Raw genomic sequence first — 13,479 nt, forward strand, 5'->3', positions numbered from 1 at the left:
GGAGTCAGGAGGACCCGGGTTCAAAGGTGGCCTCACACATTTAGCACTTACTAGCTGTGTGACCTTGGGCGAGTCACTTAACCCCAATCCCCCTCCAAAAAAAAAAAAGAATTAACTAATAATTGCCATTTTGTGTTTTAAATTAGTTTTAAAGCTTATGAGGAGGCTTTTGTTGTATTCTCCTTTGATTCTCTTTTGATAATACTAAGGATAGTATTATCTCCATTTTACAGATGAGAAAACCAAGGCTTAGAGAAGCTAAATGACTTCCAAATCTAGGACCCTTCCCAGTAGACAGTATTATTATTATTATTGGAAGTTACAGTTTATTTTTTAATTTTTTTTTGTTTCTGATTTTTGGAGGGCAGTTGGGGTTAAGCGTTAAGTGTGAGGCCAGATTTGAACTCAGGTCCTCCTGACTTCTGGCCGGTGCCCTATTCACTGCACCACCTAGACACCTCAGTATTATTATTAAGTTGCTACAATGCTTTGAACCTTTATTATAAATGCTGTTATTTTTGTCTGTAGTTATTGTTTTCATATCTGTCAGTTCAGTTGGACCTGGAATGGCTTGAAGCATCCAAGAATGTTCCTTGTTGGGCCAGACAACTTTTCTGAAATTTATGAAAATAGTCAAAATGGCTGCAGGTGGAAAGAAGGCAGAGAAAAGGAGGAATAAATGGGATTGAATAAGGGGGAAAAGTGGGGGGAAATTGTGTCTGAAAAAATCAGCTACACTGATATGAGAGTTATGGTCAGAAAACAAATATTTACAAGAAATTTTTTTTTTGCTTGGGGGGGGAAGGCAGGGCATTTCGGGTGAGTGACTTGCCCAAGGTCACATGGTTAATAAATGTTAAGTGTCTGAGGCCAGATTTGAACTCAGGTCCTCCTGATTCTAGGGCCAGTGCTCTATTCATTGGACCACCTACATGCCCCAAGAAAATTTTAATCAACTACAAATGCAATATGAGAAAATAATGTTACTTGGCAAACAAAAATATCAATAGAATCATGAACTTCATTCATTTTTTTAAACCCCTCCTGAAAAACGGAGTGTCCAAGGAGAGGGAATTGATAATCCTCCTGAATACTTCCCTGGTCAGATAACATTAACTGTCATTTATATATTTCCTTAAGGTTTACAAAGTTTTTTACTCACAACCTTGTGAGATAGGTAGTGCAAATATAATGATCATTAAAAAAACAACAAAAAAATAATGATCATCATTTTGCATATGAGGAAACTGAGGCTCTCAAAGGTTGTTAGTTGCCCAGAGTCACAAAACTAAGTATCAGAATTGAGGATTTGAACATCCACCTCCAGAGTCCACACCTGTCACTTGATCCCTGAGAATCTGGGATAGTGTACTCGCTTCTTCGCATTATGTTTGAAGAGGAACGTTTTTAAAAGATCTTATTTTGTTGATATCTTTTGTTTTTATATCACCTTTATTTCTGAATATATGCTTCCTTTCTCTACCCAGTAAACCCTGCCTTGAATTAAAGTAGAAATAAGAAGAAAATAAACACCAGTTTGACAAAACCAGCCCATAAATTAGCTGTATTTGACAGTAGGTATGATACTCCCCACCTTTAGTCCCCCACCTCTGTAAAGCAGGAGAGAGGGACTTTTTTTTTTAATCTCTTTTCCAGTTATCCTAATGGGTATTCTTTGATATTTCTATTTACATTGTTTTAGTCGTGTATATGTTCACACATATACATGTTTTTATATATGTGGTTCTGCATATTTCATCCTGCATCAGTTCATATAACTCTCCCTATGCTTATCTAATTTTTTCTTATGACAGAGTAATATTTCAGTTACATTCATCAGTCACCGTTCACATGCCATAATTTAGTGATTCCTTGATTGAAGGATATCTACCTTGTTTTCATTTCTTTGCTATCACAAAAAGATATTTCTTTGAATTTTTTGTGTATGTGGCACAAAAGAGAGCCATTGTCAAGCCAAAGTGTATCCAGAGGAGAGGCAGGAATGGGAAGAAGACTCAGAAAAGCCCCGCATGAGGAAGGTGGAAGGAACTGGGAATCTTTAACCTAAATACAAGGTGACTCAGGAAGGACATAATTGTTCCTTAGATATCCGAAGGGCTATTACATAGAATAGATTTAGTTTTTGTTAACTTTGGCCTACAAAATTAACTAGAACCAATGAGTAGGAGTTATAGTGAGGCAACTTTTGGCTAAATTTAAGAAAGATCTTGCTAATAATTAGAGCTGCTCCAAATAGAATGACCTTTTCCATGAGGTACAAGATCTCTATCATTGGAGGTGTTCAGAGGAAATTGAATGGCTACTTGTTGGAGATGATAAAATTATAGGTTTGAAGCTAGAAGGTATGTTAGAGGTTATCTACTCTTCTATTTATGAGGCAGGGAATTGGGGCCCAGGGAGGTTAAAAAACTTGCCCAGGGTCACAGAATAGGTGACAGAGCAGAAATTTGAACCCAGGCCTTCTAACTTCAAAGACACCACTTTGGGGGGGCAGCTAGGTGGTACAGTGAATAGAGCACCAGCCCTGGAGTCAGGAGGACCTGAGTTCAAATGTAGACTCAGACACTTAACACTTATTAGTCATGTGACCTTGGGCAAGTCACTTAACCCCAATTGTGCTGCCCTTGTCCTTCCAAAAAGAAAAAAAAAAAGACACTGCTTTTCCTATTGTGCCACAGGGATGAGTTTTGTTTTATGTAGGGCCTATGGACTTGTAAGGTTCCTTCTTCAGAACTGTTCCTTGATGCTTTCAGTTTGTGATTTCTTCATGTTGTAAACCCTCTATGCCTTCTCATCCTGGGTAACTTGTGTCTATCTTTTCTTCTGAGGGACAGAGACAGAGAATCAGAGACACACACACAGACATAGAGAATGGGAAGTGGTATTCCATGTGGTTTTTTGGGCACCTTAAAAGTACACCAGTGTGCTACTCAGGCTGTCTCATTCTTTTTTTTTTTTTTAAGCAATCGGGGTTAAGTAACTTGCTCAAGGTTACACGGCCAATTATTTCTGGGTGTGGTGCTGAGTATCTGAGCCCGGATTCGATCCAGGTCATCCCGACACTGGAGCCAGTGCTCTTACTCACTGAGCCACCTGGCCGCCTCTAAGCAATTGGGGTTAAGTAACTTGCTCAAGGTTACATGGCCAGGTGTTTCTGGGTGGGTGCTAAGTGTCTGAGCCCGGGATTCGATCTCCAGGTCTTCTCAACACTGGAGCCGGTGCTCTTACTCACTGTGCTACCTGGCTGCCCCTGGCTGTCTCATTCTTATTGTATGAATGGCCCACTGTCTTCTGTGGTCAGCCTTAGCTTGGATGATTCTGGCTGTACATGTCTTTTGTGCCTTTTTCAGGGCAAGTGTTTATGGACAATGTGCAATAGTTTGCTTATGCCCATCATATATCTTTATTCTGCCGCATGAGGTATTACACTTGCCTTCTTTGGAATTGTCATTTTAATCTTGTTGATATTATGGTATTCTTTTATTTGCAGCCAGATGGCATTACCTGGAGAGTATTGAACATAAGAACTTCATTTAACTCCAATAGAATTGTCTTACCACATCAAAATGTGATTGTGATGAGTTTTAAGAATTAAAGGTGGAAATCTTAGCTAAATAAAACTATTCTACCTCTTCCTTTATTTTAGCCTCTTTTCTTCTGTTCTATTTAGTGTATTGAGAACAGAATTACTAAGGTACCCTGAAGACAGTCATGTTCATTTTTCAAGTCATGGCTTCACTCAGTGTGAGGACAGCAGTGAGAAGACATTTCTTTTGGGCTCTCTGTGACAGTACTGATAGGAATAGATGTATTTGTGCCAATGGGTATTATAATAAAGGATCACTTGTTGAATGTTTGAAATTCACTCAGTGAGTTTCAATACTTAAGTTTTTATTGTGATCACTTATTAGTCTATACTCTCTAAAGAGTTGAGGAAACAAAGAAAAAAAATACAGAAAGCAACTAGAGGTCTAAGCAAGGTAGAGATTATATTAGATGAATTACATGCTTATGGAATAAGCAAAATTAATTAAAGAAAACGTTGATTAAGCACCTACCATGTGTGAGGCACTGCCCTGGGGTTGCATGGTGATGGAGAGTGAGAGGCCCTTGAGAAGCTTACACCTTGTGTCCTTTTTTTTAGGCAGTGATTTCAATGAAACCCTTAAAGGTACCCATTGGGTGTGTTCCAATTATTTGTATCTGGGAGAAATAACTAATATGGTCGATGACAAAGTCAGAATCTATGAAGATCTCAACAGGCTGGATCAAGGGATTGATTAAATACAACCACATTTAATAAGGAAAAGGATTTCCCATAAAAATCAACTGTAGATGAGTTAGTGGGGAGGTGTGTCTACACAATGATTATGTAAAAAAGATCTAGGGGTCTCAGTATACTGCATGTTCAATATGAGTCTGTAACACACACACAGACACACACAGACACACACACACACACACACTCCCTCTCTCTCTCTCCTCCTACCCTAGGTTGTTAAATTAAGAGAAACCAAGTTCAGGTGCCCTGAATAAGGTGATGGACCCATTGTATTCTGCCCTGGTCACACCACCTCTAGAATGCTATGTTCTGGACAGCAGCGTTTTAGGAAGGACACAGGCAAATTGGGATCTTTGGAAGACAGATAAACTGAGATATGAGATAGTGAGTGAATTGGAAAGCATGCAGTAGGAAAATCAGGAAAAGGGATGAAGTGATACTCTTCAGACTTTGGAAAGGCTGTCATATGGAGGAGGGAGAGGTAGAGAGGCTTGTTTTGCTTGATTTCATCAGAAGTAAGAACAGTGGTAAAGTTGTCCTAAGGCTGGATTAAGGAAAAAAAACCATTTTAACAATTAGAACTGCCCCACAGCAGGAGGGACTGCCTCAGGAGGCATGGGATGTCCTTTCACTGAGCAGCACAGATGGGCGGGGTTGGTGTGGGGAAGAGTCTCTCTCAGATCTCTTCTTGGACAGATTCAATAATTTCACCCTCCTTAACTATGGATATTTTTTCTTTGAAATTCTGTTCCCTTGTTCTCCTCTTATTGTTTTGTCCCCCTTCCTCCGGCATCTGATCGATATATTCCAGGTCATCATTAAAGTCCACTTCCTTTTATTCTGTAGGCAGAAAATGGGTACTGACAATCTTGTGCATAGTCATGTTTCTTAAACACACACAGTGATGATGGGAACTCCCATTTACCACCTTTGCAAGGCCCTTTCCTCCAAAGAACCTTATGAGATAGACATTGACAAGTATTATTAGCATGCCCATTTTACTGATTAGGAAATTGAGGTTCGGAAAGGTCAAATGGCTTGTTCAAGATCACAGAGCCCTTGAACCATGGCTTTTCTCTTTTTTTCCTCTTTTCTTTTCCCTTCCCCTTCCCCTTCTCTTTCCTTCCCTTTTCTCCTTTCTCCTTTTCTGGATCTCCCTATCTTGCCCAGAAGTGTATTGGCCACTCCTAGATCCAATTTCAGTGATAGTAATAATAGTAGCATTTATATAGTGCTTTAAGGTTTGCAAAGCACTTTTCATACAGTTACTTATATGATCAATATTGATAGACAGGGCAATTTGATCTGTTTCTGACCATGGCCAGTCCACCCTTCCTTAGGCAGCCTGGTGGCCAGGTCATCATATATAATGATGTGACACACAGTGCGGACAGACAATCTGTTTCGCCTCCTGTTGCTCAGAACTGCCAAGCTCAAGCAATCCTCCAGCCTGTATCTTCTCAGGAACAAGTACTACAGGGCACATATCACCATGCCCAGTAGTCTCATGCTAAATTTTGAAGAAGTTGGCTATTCTAAGAGATGGAGATCTTAAGTGTCCAAGTTCCTATTTTTCCTCCAAATCACCTTCTCCTCCCAACTTGCCTGTTTCTGTAAATGGTACCAGCATCTTTCTAGTCATTCAGCTTGCAAACATTGAAATCATATTTGACCCCTTTATAGTTAACTACTCCTTTTTATCTGTTCCCTTTTCCCCTTACCTGTCCCACTCCCCCCCCAAAGTAAGTCACCAAAATCTATTTTTCAGTTTTTTCTCATATTCATTTCTTTTTTCCATCCCTGTAATCCATTATCACCATTCAGAGAGGGATCATCTGAAGGTTTGAGTATTAATTTTTTTGCTTTTTTTTTTCGGGGGGGGTAAGGTAGAGCAGTTGGGGTTAAGTGACTTGCCCAAGGTCATGCATCTAGTTTTTTGTGTTGTGTCTGAGGCTGGATTTGAACTCAGGTCCTCCTGACTCCAGGGCCGGTGCTCTATTCACTGCACCACCAAGCTGCCCCAGGCTTGATTATTTTAATAACCTCCTACTTGTCTCTTGCTTTGAGGCTCTTTCTTTCACTTCCTCATGCCTTTCCCTTCCCTCCCCCCAAATCCAGAAGTGAAGAGATATAAATCTTAACAAGCCCATCTGCTTGTTCATTTAAAAAAATCATAGTTACAGCCCTGACCAATTGACGAAGGACCTGCCAATCATTTGTACCCTACTTGATAAGCACCCTTTTCCCCTAGAAGCAAAGAAGAGAAGCAAAGGTTTCCGGGACCTTCTGGGAACTAATACTGTCTATTCAAAAAGTGACATTTGTCATTGACCTTTTAGGAAGAACTGATTTTGAATTCATTTTTAATAGTGATGGAAAAACTGAGTACCCTTCTGGGGAATTAGAAGCATTTTGGACTAAATTTTTAGAGCCCATAGTTACTCTATTATCTGGCAAGATACAGTTCCTGCCGTGTTGGACTCCATCAATTCTACTAACCTGACTGTTGGAGAAGAGACTGCATGAGAGGGAAGGCAGTGATCCTTACTAGAGGTTCCGAAGTCTTATCAAAAGAAACTAATATTGGAAGGGTGGCCAGATGGTGGCATTTGGTTACTGCATGGGCACCTGGTTAACATCGTTGCATTGGGTTTTTATATTATTTGAGGACATGTCTCCAACTGGAACATTGACTGAGAAAAGAATATATGCTTTTCAGAGAGGTGATGCCTGTACAAGAGGACAGTGGTTGAACCTCCCTTGTGTTGCCAAAATAAATAAAAGTAATGGTTATGTAGCTTGCAATGGATGGCAGTAGTTGAGAGATTATCAGAAATAGATTGGTTGAGGCATAATCCCAAATTAGAATGAGAAACTCACATTTGTGTCCTCTGGGTTCCCCCCTTCGATGGACAGAACCAGTTTCAGTTGAGAGGACAGAGAGCATCCTTGCAAAAGAGACCCTTTGAAATGTCTGTAAAACATTAGGAATTTCAGGAGGGCTTGAACATAACATCCATATAATTCCCCACTTTCTGGAATTATTTTCTGTGATGGTGCTTACCTCTAACCAATCTATGCTATAAGTGAAGAAAGAATGGAAGAGCCTGCAAAAAAAAAGGGCTCTGTAAAAACTACCCCTTGACCCTCCCCATCTCCCCAAGGTCAGGGCACTGCTGAATTTTGTGCCAAAGAAGAGGGCAGAGGGTGGGGTTGCAGGTGGAATTGTAATTAAATGCTGAAGACTGGTGCCTAAATGATGTAACAAAACATCTAGCACTCTCCTGTCCGATTAAGGAGGTTCAGGATTTGAGTGAACGGAACACTTGGCACTTCAAAAGATTGAATGAAGTTTGTTTAGAATATAGGTGAATGGGAAGGAAACCAAAAATAACAGAGTAAAAGACTTAGCAATAGTAAGATAAGAGCAACTATGATTAATATATATATATATATATATATACACACATACATATTTACAATCATCACTGATGTGGGGAAGCACCAATACCTGGCCACAGAAGCTGGGGAATCCCGGGTACAGCCGTCAGGGTCCCAGTCGGGAGGGTCCCAGGCAGGACATCTCCTCCATGGGTGAGATTCCAATTTGGGGTCTGAATCTTTGTAATGGAAATGCAAATTTAAAGATCTTCCCTGCCCCTAGGCTAAAGTGCACCTGGAGCCTGGGGTAGGAGGCTTGTTTTTCAGTAGATACTTCTTGATTGGCCAGTGGGTCAATAAAGTTGTTATGTTCTCTGAGCCAGGAGAAGGCTATATAAGCCCTGATGTGTAGCTTTGTTTTGGGGGCTCACTTTGAGAAGTGTTCTGTGATTTGATATAGATTCTGGGAAGCCGTTGTCCAGGGCCCCCCCGGCTTTGAAAAACCCAGATATGGAAACCCAGATGTTGACTGGGTATGGATGTAATGGTTGGATAGTTTGGAAATCTGTCTACTTGATCTGTTTCTGTCTTGATAATTCTGCCTGTATACTTTGAAGTTCGGGGTGCTGACCTTTTCTCCTGAACAAGGTAAACGATATATGTCTGACTGATTAAAGTAAGCTTGTTTTAACCCATTTTGAGTTGCTTTCCTTTAACAAAGCAGATCCAAGAACCTGTGTGAGCAGCCACCCTAGGGACTCCAGGGTGCTTGCTGCTACAATCGTACAGTTTAAGTAGTGCTGAGAACAAAGAGGGCATACTGCCAGGTGTTTTAAGCAAGTATTGTATCTTGTGTGAGGCCTAGGAGGGAGGCCAGTCACTCCAAGGCCCCCCAAGAACGATGTTTCCTTGGAATGGCTAGTTCCAGGAGTTGGGCAGTTATCATATCTCTTCTCAAGGACGTGGCCGGGGTCCCAGGAGAAGAGCAGCCCTCACGTTCTCAGGATCCTCTGTTCCCAAACAATAATAGAAAGGTCATATTAAGTTGGGGCCTTGGTTTGTATAATCTTATTCCTCATGGAGGGGCTTACCTTGCCCCTTCATCTCCATGAATGCTGTCCTGAGGAGGTGGAGAAGGTATATACCGGGGGGAGGGAAACCTGTGGCCTCAAGGCCACATGTGACCTTCTAGGTCCTTGGGTGCAACCTTTTGAGTGACTCCAAGTTTTACAGAACAGATCCTTTTATTAAGGGGATTTGTTCTGTGAAATTTGGATTCAGTCAGAGGGCTGCACTTGAGGACCTAGAGGGCCATATGTGGTCTCAAGGCCACAACTGTGTTCCCCATCCCTGATAAAAACAATATGTGACCTTTGGGAAGTTTATAATTAATCCATTTGCTCAAATAATAGGTAGGAGATATCATCCTATATCTTAGACAACTGGATTTCAGACTTTTGAGCATGCACCCAATGTACATATATTTATTTAACCATGTACATGGTTTAAAGTTTAGTTTCTTTCTTCTTTTTTCTTTAAAGACTGTATCTCCCTATTTCACCTATATTTGAAGTGCAGGGCCTGGTACCATTGATCAGCTTGGGAGCTCAGACCTGCTGGGTTTCTGATTAGGTAGGGCTGGTTCGCCCGTCTGGAAGCAGCCTGGTGATCCTCTGCTCTCAAGGTTAATTTTATTAATGCCACACTTGGTTTGGACTCCTGATCATGAGCTCCTCTTCACTGTAACTCAGAACTCCCAAGCTCAAGAGATCATCCAGCCTCTACCTGTCCCCATTAGCTAGGTTGAGACGCTCTTCTGTGGCTGGCTAATTTATTTCAGTACTTGGTTTTAATGACTGTCAGAGGTAGAAAAAAAATACCTGACAAAGCTCTAAATGGAGGAAGTGTCCTGTTGGCTATGACACTCACTATTGTCCTGTGAATGCAGAGACTTTGGTTAAACCTTGCCTGGTGGATTGCCATCATTGTTCTGGTTAACTCATGCAAAGGTGTTGCATTTTTACATTGTACACAAATGGGCCCAAAACCTACTGAAACTCTTCACTTGGAATATTTTTTAAATATTTAGAAGAGGGGATGGCTAGGTGGGTCAATGAATAGAGCACTGGCCCTGGAGTTAGGACTTAACACAAAAACTAGCTGTGTGACCTTGGGCAAGTCACTTAATCCCAATTGCCCTGCCTTCCCCCCCCCTCCAAAAATTAAAAAAACAAAAATAACATTAGAAGAGTTAGAAAATTCCATCTCGGTGTGAGTGAGGTGCTGTTTAGAGTTTTTATGGGCAGCATCCATTGCTTTCAGCACATCACAGCATCACAACAGTGGGCAAGTTCCAAATGTCCGTTTTCAGCATGCTTCCTCCATAGCACCAGTTTCATTCAAAGAGTACGTGCTAGTTGTTACATTTTGTACATTGTTCTCACCTTTGTCTGACATCCGGGTTATAAGAGGAACTTAGACAATATATCATGTCACAATCCATTCTCTAATGGGTAAGTGGTCTACTGTCCACCAGTTCTCAAAAGACTTGCAAACAATTAACAACCGTAAATCATTAACAAGCAAAACAAAACAGCTGACGTTTCACTCCCATCAGGCAGATTGGCATAGATGGCAAAGGGGAGACGGGTCAGTGTTAGAGGAGCCATGGAAAGACAGGCTGGCCAATGAATGCACCATTTAGGGAGCTGGAAATTCATTGGTCCGCATCTTCTTTCAAACAGATCTTTCTTCTTGTGACTCCAGTTACAAATTCTAAGATTTGGCTCCATTTTTTAGCTGGTGCGTGTGATCCTGGAGAGGTCATCTAATCAAATCAAAGACCCATTTTCTTCCATTTTAAAATGAGGGTGTTGGATTTGGCACTTTATGTCTGTTCCATTTCCAAATCTACAGTCCTCAGGAGTTTCTGTAGTGGATGTATGTTAATGTTTACTGACTTTTGAACTGTATTGCAAATCAGAGAGGTGTGAGTCCCACCAGTCAAAGGACTGAGCCCTCCCAGCATGGTAAGGGATCCTGCTGGATCGGGGTCATCCCAAAGTTTCATTTGCCCCAGGGCCTCTGTGGAGGTGGGGAGAGAGGTGGAGGAAAGGGAAGGGAGCAAAGTATTGGACTCATGGGAAAAAAAATGTTTTCTGTTAGTTTTGTGCTGCCTGTTTACAATTTACTGAACCTTTGAATTTCTTGAAAAAGGAAACCGTGTATCAAGGCAACATTCCTGGTTTAGCAGTTTCCCCTTACAGGCTGACCTGGAGCTTGGGAGCTCAGACTAGCTCAGAGCCAGCAGGGCTTTGTGTATCACAGTTCCCTTTGGCAGCCAGTTGTTGGAAGACTCTGGGCCCTTCTCAGAATAATTTTAAATTCACAGAATAAAATACATGGGGTTATAAAGGAAGCTGATTATTGAAATGGGGGAATTAAACTTTTGAAAAAATTCACTGACCCCAGGTTAGGAATTCCTGCTCTAGTTTCCAAGGCAGTAACAGGAGCTCTTAGAAACATCAAATTAAGGGATTATCTAGAACCCTTGGTGTCGGAGAGATGTTCAGTTGCAGAAATATTAAGGAGCTCCAGGCATTACTTGGGAGATTTGAAGGGGTCTCATTCCAGGGATGTGAGTTAGGAAAACACATACCTGTGTCTTTTGAAGATACTAGGACGGCCATTGCCTGGTCCCCCTGATGGGTGGCACTGGAAATTAGAAGGAAGAGTCCAAAGAGAAAAATAATATTGAGATTGAGCATTATTGTACAAGAGTCACAAGCAATCAATACAAACCTTGGGCCTGCAGAGAATAAAGGCTGTAAGGAAACTTGTCATCCCTGGGATCCCCCTCCTTCCCACCCCACCCTCAGGCTGCACAGCAGGGACAGCTAACCCTGCCTGCCTTATAAAAGTCAATAACCAGAAAATACATTTATCTGTGACTTTGGGCACATCATTGAATTTCTTTCTGACTTTTTTTTTTGCCTTTTGGAGGGCAATTGGGGTTAAGTAACTTGCCCAAGGTTACATTGCTAGTGTTTTGTTTTGTTTTGTTTTTTTAATGTGTTAAATGTCTGAGGCTGGAACCGAAGTCTGGTCCTCCTGACTCCAAGGCCCGCACTTTACTCACTGCACCACCTAGCCACCCCCTGACTTATTTTTATTCTCCTCTTCACTTTTATTTTTTGAGACGAGGTCTTCCAATCTCACCCATGTTCAGTGACCACTCATAGGCCCATTCCACTTCTCAAGGTCATAGAACCATCTAATTTCCTAAATGGGACTGACTCCATTCCAAATTATAAAAACAAACAAACAGACGCCACCATCAAAATAACTTGATACAGGACTTTAAGAAGTAAGATTAATAAAATGTTTTAAAAAGTAGCTTTTAAAAAACCTGCCATTGATTTGATATGGCATTGAGCAGTAGTATGGAAAGCAAGTGGGAATGGATCCCTGCAGGAAACCACAAATTAACATTTTCTCTGGTTGATTATATTTTTATTTGTTTTGTAAAACATTTCCCAATTACATTGTAATCTGGTTCTGGCTGCATTTGAGAGTATTTCAGGGCAGCCGTGCGTTTGACACCTTTGCAGTAGAGGATAGAATGTTGGGCTTGGAATCAGGAGGATTTGGGGTTTGAATTCCTCCTCTAACACTTATTAACTGTATGAGTACAACCCTGTTTACCTCCATTTCCTCATCTGTAAAATGAGCTGGAGAAGGAAATGGCAAACTGCTCCAGTATCACTGCCAAGAAAACTGCAAATGGGGTCATGAAGAGTCAGACACAACGGAAATGACTGAGCGCCCAAATGGAGACACCAATCCCTGTCCTCTGATCCTGCATCTAGGCTTCTACAAAGTGTCACGTGACTGCCTCTAACTGCCCACATCACACAATGTTTTCCACAAACTTGCCTTCGCCTGGTGGACCTCACTGTTACTCTGTCGGGACTCATTTCACCAATGACTGTCATACTCTTTCCCTTTCCTACTTTCCCCATCCTTGTGGTAGCTGCCAAAAGACAAATCCCCTTCCCAAACTTCAGATGTCTGCTTCTTCCTTCTTGTCCTCTCCCTTCTCTCAGTGTTGCACTCCAGACATATATACCCACCCACTCCAGGGTGCCCTCTAAAATGCCTGTGACATAATTAATAAATTTGCTTTTATTTTTAATTTCTTCCTCTTGTCTTTTAACACCTACTGAGAATTGTCTGCCTCCTAATGTCACATCTTCTCTGGATACTCTTTCCAGGACTTTTTGTACTTTCATTCATATTCCCTGACTTATTGGTCATTGTGATAGAGTCAGAAGACTCCTTGATGCCCATTGCCACTTCCAGACTTTCCCTCTACCGACATTACTCAGCAGTCTCTCCTTTGAGATTCGTTCAATCTAAATTTGTCACTCAGTCCAAATTCTGGTGGCTATTATCTGCAGACTCCCGGAACTTTCACTCTCCTTGCTCTGTGAGCTCAGTGCCTAGCTCATACTTTGCTCTCCTCCCCCAGAAGAATTAAGGCCAGTCCATAAAAACTTTCTCTTCACTCCTCATTTCATATCCCTGAGACATTATCTCCCACTATCTCTTTCTTCCCTTCAGTCTCCAAGGATGAAGTGGCCTTTCTTGCCAAGTCAAACCCTTCTATGTGTACTATTAACCCAGTCGACCCCATCCTTCTCTGGGTCCTCTTCTCTTTTCTTAACATCCTCCCTCATTTGGTGATCCCTGAATCAGTTCTAATGGATTCACTTTATCATATTTATATACATAAT

The 13,479-nt window shown here is 41.4% G+C and overlaps 1 protein-coding gene across 2 annotated transcripts in view; it reads left to right on the forward strand.

Annotated features, from left to right (window-relative positions):
* ST3GAL5 (ST3 beta-galactoside alpha-2,3-sialyltransferase 5) overlaps positions 1-13,479 on the forward strand; it is a 73,787-nt gene that overhangs the window by 3,982 nt on the left and 56,326 nt on the right. The window lies entirely within an intron of this gene.

This window comes from Petaurus breviceps, unplaced genomic scaffold (assembly GCF_028583685.1).
Source record: "Petaurus breviceps papuanus isolate PSGF00001 unplaced genomic scaffold, PetGlider_PUasm1.0 446, whole genome shotgun sequence".
NCBI classification, from domain to species: domain Eukaryota; kingdom Metazoa; phylum Chordata; class Mammalia; order Diprotodontia; family Petauridae; genus Petaurus; species Petaurus breviceps.